The sequence below is a fragment of the Halichoeres trimaculatus genome, unplaced genomic scaffold (assembly GCF_033239565.1).
Source record: "Halichoeres trimaculatus isolate MK-OKI-2021-1 unplaced genomic scaffold, fHalTri1.1 fHalTri1_scaffold_10, whole genome shotgun sequence".
NCBI lineage: Eukaryota > Metazoa > Chordata > Actinopteri > Labriformes > Labridae > Halichoeres > Halichoeres trimaculatus.
This window is the reverse complement of record NW_027437187.1, coordinates 5482416-5497648: the sequence shown is the minus strand read 5'-3', so window position 1 is coordinate 5497648 and position 15233 is coordinate 5482416. Positions and strand designations below refer to the sequence as shown.

At 48.9% G+C, this 15233-nt stretch overlaps 13 non-coding genes across 13 annotated transcripts; all 13 read right to left on the bottom strand.

Annotated features, from left to right (window-relative positions):
- Positions 1 to 6380: 6380 nt before the first annotated feature.
- Positions 6381 to 6495, bottom strand: LOC141797226 (U5 spliceosomal RNA). Its single transcript, XR_012598972.1, has one exon. It is a non-coding gene; the product is annotated as a U5 spliceosomal RNA (small nuclear RNA).
- A 559-nt stretch (positions 6496 to 7054) lies between these two features.
- Positions 7055 to 7169, bottom strand: LOC141797225 (U5 spliceosomal RNA). Its single transcript, XR_012598971.1, has one exon. It is a non-coding gene; the product is annotated as a U5 spliceosomal RNA (small nuclear RNA).
- Positions 7170 to 7764: 595 nt separating this feature from the next.
- Positions 7765 to 7879, bottom strand: LOC141797224 (U5 spliceosomal RNA). The gene has a single exon (XR_012598970.1). It is a non-coding gene; the product is annotated as a U5 spliceosomal RNA (small nuclear RNA).
- A 559-nt stretch (positions 7880 to 8438) lies between these two features.
- On the bottom strand, positions 8439 to 8553 carry LOC141797223 (U5 spliceosomal RNA). The gene has a single exon (XR_012598969.1). It is a non-coding gene; the product is annotated as a U5 spliceosomal RNA (small nuclear RNA).
- Positions 8554 to 9128: 575 nt separating this feature from the next.
- LOC141797229 (U5 spliceosomal RNA) lies at positions 9129 to 9243 on the bottom strand. Its single transcript, XR_012598975.1, has one exon. It is a non-coding gene; the product is annotated as a U5 spliceosomal RNA (small nuclear RNA).
- Positions 9244 to 9814: 571 nt separating this feature from the next.
- On the bottom strand, positions 9815 to 9929 carry LOC141797262 (U5 spliceosomal RNA). The gene has a single exon (XR_012599007.1). It is a non-coding gene; the product is annotated as a U5 spliceosomal RNA (small nuclear RNA).
- A 595-nt stretch (positions 9930 to 10524) lies between these two features.
- On the bottom strand, positions 10525 to 10639 carry LOC141797197 (U5 spliceosomal RNA). Its single transcript, XR_012598944.1, has one exon. It is a non-coding gene; the product is annotated as a U5 spliceosomal RNA (small nuclear RNA).
- Positions 10640 to 11214: 575 nt separating this feature from the next.
- LOC141797222 (U5 spliceosomal RNA) lies at positions 11215 to 11329 on the bottom strand. The gene has a single exon (XR_012598968.1). It is a non-coding gene; the product is annotated as a U5 spliceosomal RNA (small nuclear RNA).
- A 575-nt stretch (positions 11330 to 11904) lies between these two features.
- On the bottom strand, positions 11905 to 12019 carry LOC141797221 (U5 spliceosomal RNA). The gene has a single exon (XR_012598967.1). It is a non-coding gene; the product is annotated as a U5 spliceosomal RNA (small nuclear RNA).
- Positions 12020 to 12590: 571 nt separating this feature from the next.
- LOC141797261 (U5 spliceosomal RNA) lies at positions 12591 to 12705 on the bottom strand. The gene has a single exon (XR_012599006.1). It is a non-coding gene; the product is annotated as a U5 spliceosomal RNA (small nuclear RNA).
- Positions 12706 to 13300: 595 nt separating this feature from the next.
- On the bottom strand, positions 13301 to 13415 carry LOC141797219 (U5 spliceosomal RNA). Its single transcript, XR_012598965.1, has one exon. It is a non-coding gene; the product is annotated as a U5 spliceosomal RNA (small nuclear RNA).
- A 575-nt stretch (positions 13416 to 13990) lies between these two features.
- Positions 13991 to 14105, bottom strand: LOC141797218 (U5 spliceosomal RNA). Its single transcript, XR_012598964.1, has one exon. It is a non-coding gene; the product is annotated as a U5 spliceosomal RNA (small nuclear RNA).
- Positions 14106 to 14680: 575 nt separating this feature from the next.
- On the bottom strand, positions 14681 to 14795 carry LOC141797217 (U5 spliceosomal RNA). Its single transcript, XR_012598963.1, has one exon. It is a non-coding gene; the product is annotated as a U5 spliceosomal RNA (small nuclear RNA).
- Positions 14796 to 15233: the final 438 nt, after the last annotated feature.

Genomic DNA, 15233 nt, shown 5'->3' with positions numbered 1-15233 from the left:
ACAGGCAGATACTGCTGCACATCCTGTAGCTGCACGCACTCTGACATGTACCACTGCACTGCTAATGTGTGAACTCTGAATGCTACTTTTGAGACGGACACAAAGCGCTATTTCCATTGAAAACTGATATTAAGCCCATGAAGAAAATTTCCAAGACTAGAGGGTGAGTCACAAGTGAAGTGACAAACATAGCCATGTTGTGGTGGCTGTTGCCCTGAAAGCATTAACACTAACCTCTATTTTCCGTTGCCTTTATCTCTGGACAGAGGGGGGTTCTTTGTGAACCCTTCTGGGTGACATGGGCTGCCAGATGTCTCCTTTAGTATCATGGGACTTCAGGGCCTGGTGTCAGTCTCGCAATGTTCTTGGAGCTGTCCAGGAAATATGGCCCATAGTTACTCTGACATCATATATGGAAAATTTTCCAGGGTTTAGTTTGGACAGACGACATTTTGACATGATATGCATGCACTGAAATATAGGTCAGCATTACATCTCCTTTAAACACAGACGAACCACAGAGGCCTCAGCATCATTTCATTGCTGTCCTGTTACCCACACTGTAAATCCAGATAAGTTGAGTCTACTTGAAACATGTTTGTAAACTGGTAACCTTAAAAAAACTGAATAATTAAAAAAGTTAATTTAACTCAACATCTTAAGAAGTTACGATGATAACGGAAAATCATTTTACTGAATATCTTTAATCAAATAAACCTGATGAATATTTGCTACAAATTAAAATATTAAGTTGGATGTCACATATCACTGTAAAACATAAGTTAACCTCAATCAAAACAGAAAAATGTGATATCAATTAATTTGTCTTATGAATTGAACACATTTTTTCTTAGTACAAGAATCAAAGCAGATCTTAACAACTAAATTAAATAGCATTGTAAAGCTGGGTCTCATATCCACAGCGTTCCCTCCTCACTCATGGTTACAAACGCTGTCACAACAAAAATCAGCTCTAATTTCACAACTTCAGTAACCGTGAGTGAGGTGAAAGGCAGTAGATATCAAACCCTGCTGTACATTGAAATATTGTTCTTCAGGGGCCACAGGTTGTCTGAACCCCTTGATGCCGACTTGTGGTCCGTACTCCATGGCACAGGGTCTCCTACCTCCTGACTTTGCAGCATGTCTAATGGGTAATAAATTGATAAATCAAATTTTGGCTGGATTATCATGCTATTTAGGCCATATCTAAAAATAAGTATAAAAGGATGTATTTATTTGTTTTTTGTTTTGACACAGCCAGTCCACACAACATAGAGCACAGTCAGGTGACTGATGCCACAAGGAGCACAGACAGCTGGTCCATGCTATGGCCCACAGACAAACAATTTGTGTCATGTCGGACACAGACATCCTGTGCCACTGCTGCACAGAAGAAGTTCAGCAGGGTCTCATATCTGGAAAAAGCTTCTATAGAGAACTGTTGTTGTTTTAATTAGAATCTTTGTATCATTTTAACTAGAATTATGAACGTCTTGTTGTACCCTGTCTTTTGTATTGTGTAACGTTTATTTGTAAACGTATGTAATTTTCCTGTTGGAAACAGGTCTCTCTTGCAAATGAGACGCAAGTCTTAAGCCACAAACCTGTATATACAAAGGATAAATATCAACTGTCTCCCCTCCTCACTCATGGTTACAAAACACAGTCACAAACTAATGATTTTAAATCATGCTTACTTAAACAGGAACTCAGAAATCACAATTTTCAACCTTGAAAACCTCAGAAATTTGAGTAAATTAAACTTACTGACAAGTTTTACGTTTTCATTGCTTAATCCAATGCAGTAATTTGAACTTTGGGGTTTACAGTGCAGGTGAGGATGAGACTTTGTCCTGCTGTCCTGCTTTAATCCAAGATCTGATGAGCAGAACTGGATCATTGTCTCCATGGGGGTCAGGTTAGGTCCACAAACAGTGAGGATAGGCTCTCTTTGCACAACCTAATTTTAGACTTCGCTGTTCATAGATTTTTTCCTGGAACGTCTTATAAATTACATCCAGAAACTTTACAATTTATCTCATCTTGTGTGAGGTGTGTGCTTATTCATTTTTCCAAGAAGAGCCAGACCAAACTTTACACCCCTGACATCACCCAAACAATGCATTCTTCTCATTCATCCATCGGCTTTATTGTCCAACTAGCCTGCAAGCCTTGCTACCACATGACCAAGTGTCCTTGGGCAAGGCCCAGAACCCAGTACCTATGATCTTGTACCAAAGAATTCTCTCCCATCAGTGTATGGATATGATGTGAAACAGTAAAAGTACTCTAAGTGGTTAAAAGACTAGAACAGTGAAATGTAAGCCCACTTTTGCTTGTGTTGCTAAAGAGAATAACAAGCTGAGTAGAGGGAAGCTTACCCAGCAGGCAGCTATGAAGGTCAATGGCACCCTCTGGTGGACCCTTGTCTTCACTACAAGACAACTTCACTCCAAATGGCATTGGACTGAACCTGGAAGGGCAGCCGGTCACTGATATGTTGCATGACCACCTGTTTAAAAAGTGTCAAGAAATAATCAACCGACAAAAGACACTTCAGAAAGCATATTCATCAGTACAGCAGCATTCAAGCAACCCCACTGCTTTTGTTGTTGATTTATGTGGGTTCAGTCCATGATGGAGACTTCACTCAAAGATTAGTGTTACACAGAGTTGGGGTCCGTTACTCAAAGAAGTAAAGAGTTACCCGTTACTCGTTACTATTGAAAAAAGTAGTGCCCTCCACTACTTGATTACTCCATGGAAATAGTAACGAAGTTACACTACTCGTTACACTACTCGTTACACTACTTTATCCCCCTGATACATCTTTATATGCTTCAAGAGATTTGCGGTTGTGTTCCACGCAGCATTCAGCCTCTTATTTCCTGGGCATAACTTGCTCTTCTCCTTCTGCTCTACAAAATCCAAATAATGTGCATATGAACTGTCACAGTAAAATTGGTTGCCTTATATATATCTGTGCCCCACTGACAACACTGCACTCCCTCCCACTGTAAATGCCCCTTTTAAAGGATAATTTCGTTTTATACAGCTTTTACATTGTTTATAGCATGAAGTAGAACAAAATACTCACCCAGAAGGCTTTCCTGATCCAAGCAGTGCTTCAGGAGATATGTAGATCCAAAATCGTGCAGCGGATGTCCGTATAATGGGATCCATCAGGGCATACAGGGCTGCTCCTAAAACTGCATATATCGTCCAAAAACTTGTGTTGTTCACCAATACTCCATCATGGTCCGCTCCAAGTTAGTGCTCTGTTGCAGCAGTGTCACTCCAGACAGCGCTGTTTGGCTGTAATGACCTCTGAACTCACGAAGACTTTGTTTGGGTTTGTCCCTCAACGAAAGGACTCAGCTCTCCAGAAAGTGCTGCGCATGCGCAGTACTCCTTTCTTTGAGGAGCAAACGTAAACAAAGTCTTCGTGAGTTCAGAGGTGCTTGGATCAGGAAAGCCTTCTGGGTGAGTATTTTGTTCTACTTCATTCTATAAACAATGTAAAAGCTGTATAAACCGAACTTATCCTTAAAAAGGGGCATTTACAGTGGGAGAGAGTGCAGTGTTGTCAGTGGGGCACAGATTTATATAAGGCAACCAATTTTACTGTGACAGTTCCATCAGCCCTGACCCGGAAGAGATAGCGAGTAGTTGCTGGTATGGCCACCGTTCAATCTACCGGTGGTAATAAAAAGAACTCAGCTTAAATAGTAATATTTTGGTTGCTCTATTTGCAGTTATTGTAAAAGTAACGATCGTGGCATTTCATTTGTAACTCTAGTTCAACTACTAATCTAGGAGTAGTAGTGCCGTTACACTACTCGTTCCTATCAAAAGTAATTTTACTACTTGTAACGTTCGTTACTTGTAGTTATATACCCAACTCTGGTGTTACATAACTAGTCCATGTGAAAAAATGCACACAATAACTGAGAAAAAAACTCACTGTGAATCAGTGTCGGCTGCTGGTCAGTCAAGGAGGGGAAGCTCATTTTTTCCGGCCTACATCATAAATTTGTTTATTTTTTTAAACATAAATTCTACCCTCCGTGCCAACTTGCTAGCAGTTGGAGCTGCTACGTGAGACTACGACAGGCTGTAAGTGTGAGTGACAGGGGGAGAAGCTCCACATCTGTAGCTGTAGCTGCTTATTGGTGAAAAGAGAGAGAATCTTTAAACACAACTCTCGTCGTTTTTAAGAAAGGCAAACTCGCTGGAGATCGGTAAAGCTCCCAGATCAGTCCAGAACAACTGACTGTAAAACAGAAGATGCTCTGGTGGAGGGTTACACTTCAAGATCGCTGACTGGCTCAATTCACTGTCAATAAAAAAGGGATTTGGCCTCAGACAGATCATCCAGTCATCATGAAGAAGCCCGGTGTCCAGGCCAGCCCACTGCCTCATAGACCCCCTGAGATGCTGAGCGTCCGATGGGCGGGACAAAGCCCAGTGTAATCCAATGACTGTCCAATTTCCACAGTAGAACAACCCACTCTACGCTTCCCCCCTGAAGACAGAAGATGCTCAGCATGGCTGATTCTGAACAAAAGATGAAGGAATTCTTGCGCATATTCTGTCAATGAAATGTACACAGAGCAGTACATATCACCACTTTTTTGGGGGACATCTTAGGGGAAGCTGAGCTTCCCTTGCAGTCTTAACGCAATCGCCAATAGTGTGAATAAAGCCAGGTGTAATACTATTCAGTGACAACATCTTTGTCACAAATAATTCATCAACTTTCACTTGGAGAGAATATCGCACTTACAGGACTGTTTGATGGCAAATTGTACCATAAATTCTTTAAAAAAGAATTCTGAAGGAATTTTCTCACAGAGTCTTGAGGTAAAGATTTCAAAGAGAAGTTCTGCATTGCAATTAATGAACTATACATGAAGAAAACAATTACAGTCATACCAAGCTATACACACTCAGTGTCTGTCCAATGCTGAAACTCTGGCGGCCTCTGACGGGACACCAATGCTGTCTGCCAGGAGAAGAAGAAAGAGGGTGGGGGGGTGTTCAGTGAGAGCTAGTGATGTTACAAGATGTGCCGAGGCTTCGAAGCGTGTATCGAGTAATAGAGGGGGTGTTCCCGCAAAGTGCGTATCGAGGCTTGCTTCATTAGGAGGAGGAGCCAAAAATGATGACGTCCGAAGCCTCGTTGCCTGACTGTACCACGTGACTGCTTCGGAAAGTGGTTCAGAGTTTACCGCGAGGTTTGACAGCAGCACAAGCCCATCAGGCTTTGTTCAAAATATAGGCTTTTGAAAGAGAGTTGATCCGTCACTGATAGTGTTGATACTATAGTTGAGATAGCGTTTTTAGTTTGAAAACAGTTTAAAACAGTTGAAGAACCGTTGGTTCAAAATGAAAATGAGTAAAATCTCCCCTGTACTGTATATTATACTATTAGCATATAGCCCATAAGCCCATATAAGCATATACAGTGCTCCCTAGTTCCACACTTTCACTGTGTTCTGCCTGTTTCAATTTTCCTTAAGCAACATAAAAACATTGTTGTCATTGATAGTACCATTTATGGGAAATTTACACACAGAATATTCAAAAATGCTGTTTCATATTAATATGTGATCATTTTTGTAAAGAAATTATTTTGTTGAACATTTTTTTTTATTTCTATTTTTGTAATTAACAGTCGTTCCCAAGAGCGAAAACAGGCACAGAAGTTCAATGAATCACACATTATGTGGTTAAGCTATAACTGCCTGTGATTATGTGCCCAACCAGCAGGTGGTTTCGTGAGCAAATGAAGCTTCGAGAAATGAACCCTTTCTCGAACCACTTGGCTGAAGTGGTTCGATGCCTCATGAGGCTTCATCTCACCATCACTAGTGAGAGCCCCCTTTTAAATGTGCACACTGTCTAACAACCTCTGCCCAAGGTGCCAAAAGGGCACCTGGTCACATAAAGAATAGACCTTGTGACTCAGTAGATGAACATATTTTAGCAAGGTGTAGCTAGGAATCTGCACATGCAGAAAGATGAATGAGGTGATCGTTAAGTTCTGGAAAAAAGGAGAGGGACATTTCCTTTAGCAGCTGCTGCGGCCCTTTGCCCTGGCGAAGCCAATACTTGAAGAGGTAGAAATCATTTTGGTTATTTTAGCAGAGGGGGTTGTTTTACTGTGTTGATGACAGGATAGCCCAATGTAAGCGGTAAAATTAAAGAAATAACCTGTACAATGAAATCCTGGATTTTTTTTTTAATTTTGTGTATAAAAGCATAGAGCTGAAACCTATAACATCCTCACAAATGGTTGAAACACTGTTTAAAAAACAACAAACAATTAAATAAAAACGTTGCATGTTTCCTTTGCTCCTCACAAGTCGCAGAGGCTCAGCCGAATGGCCGAGCCAGCCAAAAATAGATACAACTCAAGAGTGTTCCTCTCCACGGAAGTCTTTAGTAAAAGGCGAAAGACTTGTGCGCTATGAAGAGAAACCCGAGTGGATGCGGCTCTCTACCCAAGAGCAGCCCGACACAGGTCTGGCCCCAGCCACTACCTTCACGGTGAGCTGCGCTCAGCTCCTGGCCTGCAAGGCCACTTGTGCTCTCCCACAACCCTGTCTGCCAGCCAGCCAGCCAGCCTGCCTGCCTGTCTGCCTGTCTGCTCGCTAGTGTCATCAAAGGCTTTATTGGATAGAAATTCGGACAATTTAAGGCCCGCCTCTTAGCTGCAGGAACCTGTGGAAAGCTCAGGCTCTAGCACAGCCACTGTAGAATTTCAGAAAAGAAGGGAAGTGATCTGCCATGCACATGCAAGGGCAAAAAAGCTCCAACTCTTCATCCAAGCCACAAGGCTTAAGAAGCAGTAACACCAAGCCCTGGGTCACTCCAGACCCCCCACCAGCATGTTTCTGGCACTATGCAGTGCCAGAGCACTCCTTGGCCATTGCCACCAGCGCCATCTAGCCAAGCTGCCTCAGACTTGGACGGCACCCCTGGAGAAGTGCAGTGCTTTTCCAGTCCTCCATTGTATGTTTCCTTTGCTCCTCACAAGTCGCAGAGGCTCAGCCGAATGGCCGAGCCAGCCAAAAATAGATACAACTCAAGAGTGTTCCTCTCCACGGAAGTCTTTAGTAAAAGGCGAAAGACTTGTGCGCTATGAAGAGAAACCCGAGTGGATACGGCTCTCTACCCAAGAGCAGCCCGACACAGGTCTGGCCCCAGCCACTACCTTCACGGTGAGCTGCGCTCAGCTCCTGGCCTGCAAGGCCACTTGTGCTCTGCCACAACCCTGTCTGCCAGCCTGCCAGCCAGCCTGCCAGCCAGCCTGCCTGCCTGTCTAACTGTCTGCCTGTCTGCCTGTCTGCCTGTCTGCTCGCTAGTGTCATCAAAGGCTTTATTGGATAGAAATTCGGACAATTTAAGGCCCGCCTCTTAGCTGCAGGAACCTGTGGAAAGCTCAGGCTCTAGCACAGCCACTGTAGAATTTCAGAAAAGAAGGGAAGTGATCTGCCATGCACATGCAAGGGCAAAAAAGCTCCAACTCTTCATCCAAGCCACAAGGCTTAAGAAGCAGTAACACCAAGCCCTGGGTCACTCCAGACCCCCCACCAGCATGTTTCTGGCACTATGCAGTGCCAGAGCACTCCTTGGCCATTGCCACCAGCGCCATCTAGCCAAGCTGCCTCAGACTTGGACGGCACCCCTGGAGAAGTGCAGTGCTTTTCCAGTCCTCCATTGTATGTTTCCTTTGCTCCTCACAAGTCGCAGAGGCTCAGCCGAATGGCCGAGCCAGCCAAAAATAGATACAACTCAAGAGTGTTCCTCTCCACGGAAGTCTTTAGTAAAAGGCGAAAGACTTGTGCGCTATGAAGAGAAACCCGAGTGGATACGGCTCTCTACCCAAGAGCAGCCCGACACAGGTCTGGCCCCAGCCACTACCTTCACGGTGAGCTGCGCTCAGCTCCTGGCCTGCAAGGCCACTTGTGCTCTCCCACAACCCTGTCTGCCAGCCTGCCAGCCAGCCTGCCTGCCTGTCTGCCTGTCTGCTCGCTAGTGTCATCAAAGGCTTTATTGGATAGAAATTCGGACAATTTAAGGCCCGCCTCTTAGCTGCAGGAACCTGTGGAAAGCTCAGGCTCTAGCACAGCCACTGTAGAATTTCAGAAAAGAAGGGAAGTGATCTGCCATGCACATGCAAGGGCAAAAAAGCTCCAACTCTTCATCCAAGCCACAAGGCTTAAGAAGCAGTAACACCAAGCCCTGGGTCACTCCAGACCCCCCACCAGCATGTTTCTGGCACTATGCAGTGCCAGAGCACTCCTTGGCCATTGCCACCAGCGCCATCTAGCCAAGCTGCCTCAGACTTGGACGGCACCCCTGGAGAAGTGCAGTGCTTTTCCAGTCCTCCATTGTATGTTTCCTTTGCTCCTCACAAGTCGCAGAGGCTCAGCCGAATGGCCGAGCCAGCCAAAAATAGATACAACTCAAGAGTGTTCCTCTCCACGGAAGTCTTTAGTAAAAGGCGAAAGACTTGTGCGCTATGAAGAGAAACCCGAGTGGATACGGCTCTCTACCCAAGAGCAGCCCGACACAGGTCTGGCCCCAGCCACTACCTTCACGGTGAGCTGCGCTCAGCTCCTGGCCTGCAAGGCCACTTGTGCTCTCCCACAACCCTGTCTGCCAGCCTGCCAGCCAGCCTGCCAGCCTGCCTGCCTGTCTGCCTGTCTGCCTGTCTGCTCGCTAGTGTCATCAAAGGCTTTATTGGATAGAAATTCGGACAATTTAAGGCCCGCCTCTTAGCTGCAGGAACCTGTGGAAAGCTCAGGCTCTAGCACAGCCACTGTAGAATTTCAGAAAAGAAGGGAAGTGATCTGCCATGCACATGCAAGGGCAAAAAAGCTCCAACTCTTCATCCAAGCCACAAGGCTTAAGAAGCAGTAACACCAAGCCCTGGGTCACTCCAGACCCCCCACCAGCATGTTTCTGGCACTATGCAGTGCCAGAGCACTCCTTGGCCATTGCCACCAGCGCCATCTAGCCAAGCTGCCTCAGACTTGGACGGCACCCCTGGAGAAGTGCAGTGCTTTTCCAGTCCTCCATTGTATGTTTCCTTTGCTCCTCACAAGTCGCAGAGGCTCAGCCGAATGGCCGAGCCAGCCAAAAATAGATACAACTCAAGAGTGTTCCTCTCCACGGAAGTCTTTAGTAAAAGGCGAAAGACTTATGCGCTATGAAGAGAAACCCGAGTGGATACGGCTCTCTACCCAAGAGCAGCCCGACACAGGTCTGGCCCCAGCCACTACCTTCACGGTGAGCTGCGCTCAGCTCCTGGCCTGCAAGGCCACTTGTGCTCTCCCACAACCCTGTCTGCCAGCCTGCCAGCCAGCCTGCCAGCCTGCCTGTCTGCCTGTCTGCCTGTCTGCTCGCTAGTGTCATCAAAGGCTTTATTGGATAGAAATTCGGACAATTTAAGGCCCGCCTCTTAGCTGCAGGAACCTGTGGAAAGCTCAGGCTCTAGCACAGCCACTGTAGAATTTCAGAGAAGAAGGGAAGTGATCTGCCATGCACATGCAAGGGCAAAAAAGCTCCAACTCTTCATCCAAGCCACAAGGCTTAAGAAGCAGTAACACCAAGCCCTGGGTCACTCCAGACCCCCCACCAGCATGTTTCTGGCACTATGCAGTGCCAGAGCACTCCTTGGCCATTGCCACCAGCGCCATCTAGCCAAGCTGCCTCAGACTTGGACGGCACCCCTGGAGAAGTGCAGTGCTTTTCCAGTCCTCCATTGTATGTTTCCTTTGCTCCTCACAAGTCGCAGAGGCTCAGCCGAATGGCCGAGCCAGCCAAAAATAGATACAACTCAAGAGTGTTCCTCTCCACGGGAGTCTTTAGTAAAAGGCGAAAGACTTGTGCGCTATGAAGAGAAACCCGAGTGGATACGGCTCTCTACCCAAGAGCAGCCCGACACAGGTCTGGCCCCAGCCACTACCTTCACGGTGAGCTGCGCTCAGCTCCTGGCCTGCAAGGCCACTTGTGCTCTCCCACAACCCTGTCTGCCAGCCTGCCAGCCAGCCTGCCAGCCAGCCTGCCTGCCTGTCTGCCTGTCTGCCTGTCTGCCTGTCTGCCTGTCTGCTCGCTAGTGTCATCAAAGGCTTTATTGGATAGAAATTCGGACAATTTAAGGCCCGCCTCTTAGCTGCAGGAACCTGTGGAAAGCTCAGGCTCTAGCACAGCCACTGTAGAATTTCAGAAAAGAAGGGAAGTGATCTGCCATGCACATGCAAGGGCAAAAAAGCTCCAACTCTTCATCCAAGCCACAAGGCTTAAGAAGCAGTAACACCAAGCCCTGGGTCACTCCAGACCCCCCACCAGCATGTTTCTGGCACTATGCAGTGCCAGAGCACTCCTTGGCCATTGCCACCAGCGCCATCTAGCCAAGCTGCCTCAGACTTGGACGGCACCCCTGGAGAAGTGCAGTGCTTTTCCAGTCCTCCATTGTATGTTTCCTTCGCTCCTCACAAGTCGCAGAGGCTCAGCCGAATGGCCGAGCCAGCCAAAAATAGATACAACTCAAGAGTGTTCCTCTCCACGGAAGTCTTTAGTAAAAGGCGAAAGACTTGTGCGCTATGAAGAGAAACCAGAGTGGATACGGCTCTCTACCCAAGAGCAGCCTGACACAGGTCTGGCCCCAGCCACTACCTTCACGGTGAGCTGCGCTCAGCTCCTGGCCTGCAAGGCCACTTGTGCTCTCCCACAACCCTGTCTGCCAGCCTGCCAGCCAGCCTGCCAGCCTGCCTGCCTGTCTGCCTGTCTGCCTGTCTGCTCGCTAGTGTCATCAAAGGCTTTATTGGATAGAAATTCGGACAATTTAAGGCCCGCCTCTTAGCTGCAGGAACCTGTGGAAAGCTCAGGCTCTAGCACAGCCACTGTAGAATTTCAGAAAAGAAGGGAAGTGATCTGCCATGCACATGCAAGGGCAAAAAAGCTCCAACTCTTCATCCAAGCCACAAGGCTTAAGAAGCAGTAACACCAAGCCCTGGGTCACTCCAGACCCCCCACCAGCATGTTTCTGGCACTATGCAGTGCCAGAGCACTCCTTGGCCATTGCCACCAGCGCCATCTAGCCAAGCTGCCTCAGACTTGGACGGCACCCCTGGAGAAGTGCAGTGCTTTTCCAGTCCTCCATTGTATGTTTCCTTTGCTCCTCACAAGTCGCAGAGGCTCAGCCGAATGGCCGAGCCAGCCAAAAATAGATACAACTCAAGAGTGTTCCTCTCCACGGAAGTCTTTAGTAAAAGGCGAAAGACTTGTGCGCTATGAAGAGAAACCCGAGTGGATACGGCTCTCTACCCAAGAGCAGCCCGACACAGGTCTGGCCCCAGCCACTACCTTCACGGTGAGCTGCGCTCAGCTCCTGGCCTGCAAGGCCACTTGTGCTCTCCCACAACCCTGTCTGCCAGCCTGCCAGCCAGCCTGCCAGCCTGCCTGCCTGTCTGCCTGTCTGCCTGTCTGCTCGCTAGTGTCATCAAAGGCTTTATTGGATAGAAATTCGGACAATTTAAGGCCCGCCTCTTAGCTGCAGGAACCTGTGGAAAGCTCAGGCTCTAGCACAGCCACTGTAGAATTTCAGAAAAGAAGGGAAGTGATCTGCCATGCACATGCAAGGGCAAAAAAGCTCCAACTCTTCATCCAAGCCACAAGGCTTAAGAAGCAGTAACACCAAGCCCTGGGTCACTCCAGACCCCCCACCAGCATGTTTCTGGCACTATGCAGTGCCAGAGCACTCCTTGGCCATTGCCACCAGCGCCATCTAGCCAAGCTGCCTCAGACTTGGACGGCACCCCTGGAGAAGTGCAGTGCTTTTCCAGTCCTCCATTGTATGTTTCCTTTGCTCCTCACAAGTCGCAGAGGCTCAGCCGAATGGCCGAGCCAGCCAAAAATAGATACAACTCAAGAGTGTTCCTCTCCACGGAAGTCTTTAGTAAAAGGCGAAAGACTTGTGCGCTATGAAGAGAAACCCGAGTGGATACGGCTCTCTACCCAAGAGCAGCCCGACACAGGTCTGGCCCCAGCCACTACCTTCACGGTGAGCTGCGCTCAGCTCCTGGCCTGCAAGGCCACTTGTGCTCTCCCACAACCCTGTCTGCCAGCCTGCCAGCCAGCCTGCCAGCCTGCCTGTCTGCCTGTCTGCCTGTCTGCTCGCTAGTGTCATCAAAGGCTTTATTGGATAGAAATTCGGACAATTTAAGGCCCGCCTCTTAGCTGCAGGAACCTGTGGAAAGCTCAGGCTCTAGCACAGCCACTGTAGAATTTCAGAGAAGAAGGGAAGTGATCTGCCATGCACATGCAAGGGCAAAAAAGCTCCAACTCTTCATCCAAGCCACAAGGCTTAAGAAGCAGTAACACCAAGCCCTGGGTCACTCCAGACCCCCCACCAGCATGTTTCTGGCACTATGCAGTGCCAGAGCACTCCTTGGCCATTGCCACCAGCGCCATCTAGCCAAGCTGCCTCAGACTTGGACGGCACCCCTGGAGAAGTGCAGTGCTTTTCCAGTCCTCCATTGTATGTTTCCTTTGCTCCTCACAAGTCGCAGAGGCTCAGCCGAATGGCCGAGCCAGCCAAAAATAGATACAACTCAAGAGTGTTCCTCTCCACGGGAGTCTTTAGTAAAAGGCGAAAGACTTGTGCGCTATGAAGAGAAACCCGAGTGGATACGGCTCTCTACCCAAGAGCAGCCCGACACAGGTCTGGCCCCAGCCACTACCTTCACGGTGAGCTGCGCTCAGCTCCTGGCCTGCAAGGCCACTTGTGCTCTGCCACAACCCTGTCTGCCAGCCTGCCAGCCAGCCTGCCAGCCAGCCTGCCTGCCTGTCTGCCTGTCTGCCTGTCTGCCTGTCTGCCTGTCTGCTCGCTAGTGTCATCAAAGGCTTTATTGGATAGAAATTCGGACAATTTAAGGCCCGCCTCTTAGCTGCAGGAACCTGTGGAAAGCTCAGGCTCTAGCACAGCCACTGTAGAATTTCAGAAAAGAAGGGAAGTGATCTGCCATGCACATGCAAGGGCAAAAAAGCTCCAACTCTTCATCCAAGCCACAAGGCTTAAGAAGCAGTAACACCAAGCCCTGGGTCACTCCAGACCCCCCACCAGCATGTTTCTGGCACTATGCAGTGCCAGAGCACTCCTTGGCCATTGCCACCAGCGCCATCTAGCCAAGCTGCCTCAGACTTGGACGGCACCCCTGGAGAAGTGCAGTGCTTTTCCAGTCCTCCATTGTATGTTTCCTTCGCTCCTCACAAGTCGCAGAGGCTCAGCCGAATGGCCGAGCCAGCCAAAAATAGATACAACTCAAGAGTGTTCCTCTCCACGGAAGTCTTTAGTAAAAGGCGAAAGACTTGTGCGCTATGAAGAGAAACCCGAGTGGATACGGCTCTCTACCCAAGAGCAGCCTGACACAGGTCTGGCCCCAGCCACTACCTTCACGGTGAGCTGCGCTCAGCTCCTGGCCTGCAAGGCCACTTGTGCTCTCCCACAACCCTGTCTGCCAGCCTGCCAGCCAGCCTGCCAGCCTGCCTGCCTGTCTGCCTGTCTGCCTGTCTGCTCGCTAGTGTCATCAAAGGCTTTATTGGATAGAAATTCGGACAATTTAAGGCCCGCCTCTTAGCTGCAGGAACCTGTGGAAAGCTCAGGCTCTAGCACAGCCACTGTAGAATTTCAGAAAAGAAGGGAAGTGATCTGCCATGCACATGCAAGGGCAAAAAAGCTCCAACTCTTCATCCAAGCCACAAGGCTTAAGAAGCAGTAACACCAAGCCCTGGGTCACTCCAGACCCCCCACCAGCATGTTTCTGGCACTATGCAGTGCCAGAGCACTCCTTGGCCATTGCCACCAGCGCCATCTAGCCAAGCTGCCTCAGACTTGAAAGGCACCCCTGGAGAAGTGCAGTGCTTTTCCAGTCCTCCATTGTATGTTTCCTTTGCTCCTCACAAGTCGCAGAGGCTCAGCCGAATGGCCGAGCCAGCCAAAAATAGATACAACTCAAGAGTGTTCCTCTCCACGGAAGTCTTTAGTAAAAGGCGAAAGACTTGTGCGCTATGAAGAGAAACCCGAGTGGATACGGCTCTCTACCCAAGAGCAGCCCGACACAGGTCTGGCCCCAGCCACTACCTTCACGGTGAGCTGCGCTCAGCTCCTGGCCTGCAAGGCCACTTGTGCTCTCCCACAACCCTGTCTGCCAGCCTGCCAGCCAGCCTGCCAGCCTGCCTGCCTGTCTGCCTGTCTGCCTGTCTGCTCGCTAGTGTCATCAAAGGCTTTATTGGATAGAAATTCGGACAATTTAAGGCCCGCCTCTTAGCTGCAGGAACCTGTGGAAAGCTCAGGCTCTAGCACAGCCACTGTAGAATTTCAGAAAAGAAGGGAAGTGATCTGCCATGCACATGCAAGGGCAAAAAAGCTCCAACTCTTCATCCAAGCCACAAGGCTTAAGAAGCAGTAACACCAAGCCCTGGGTCACTCCAGACCCCCCACCAGCATGTTTCTGGCACTATGCAGTGCCAGAGCACTCCTTGGCCATTGCCACCAGCGCCATCTAGCCAAGCTGCCTCAGACTTGGACGGCACCCCTGGAGAAGTGCAGTGCTTTTCCAGTCCTCCATTGTATGTTTCCTTTGCTCCTCACAAGTCGCAGAGGCTCAGCCGAATGGCCGAGCCAGCCAAAAATAGATACAACTCAAGAGTGTTCCTCTCCACGGAAGTCTTTAGTAAAAGGCGAAAGACTTGTGCGCTATGAAGAGAAACCCGAGTGGATACGGCTCTCTACCCAAGAGCAGCCCGACACAGGTCTGGCCCCAGCCACTACCTTCACGGTGAGCTGCGCTCAGCTCCTGGCCTGCAAGGCCACTTGTGCTCTCCCACAACCCTGTCTGCCAGCCTGCCAGCCAGCCTGCCTGCCTGTCTGCCTGTCTGCCTGTCTGCTCGCTAGTGTCATCAAAGGCTTTATTGGATAGAAATTCGGACAATTTAAGGCCCGCCTCTTAGCTGCAGGAACCTGTGGAAAGCTCAGGCTCTAGCACAGCCACTGTAGAATTTCAGAAAAGAAGGGAAGTGATCTGCCATGCACATGCAAGGGCAAAAAAGCTCCAACTCTTCATCCAAGCCACAAGGCTTAAGAAGCAGTAACACCAAGCCCTGGGTCACTCCAGACCCCCCACCAGCATGTTTCTGGCACTATGCAGTGCCAGAGC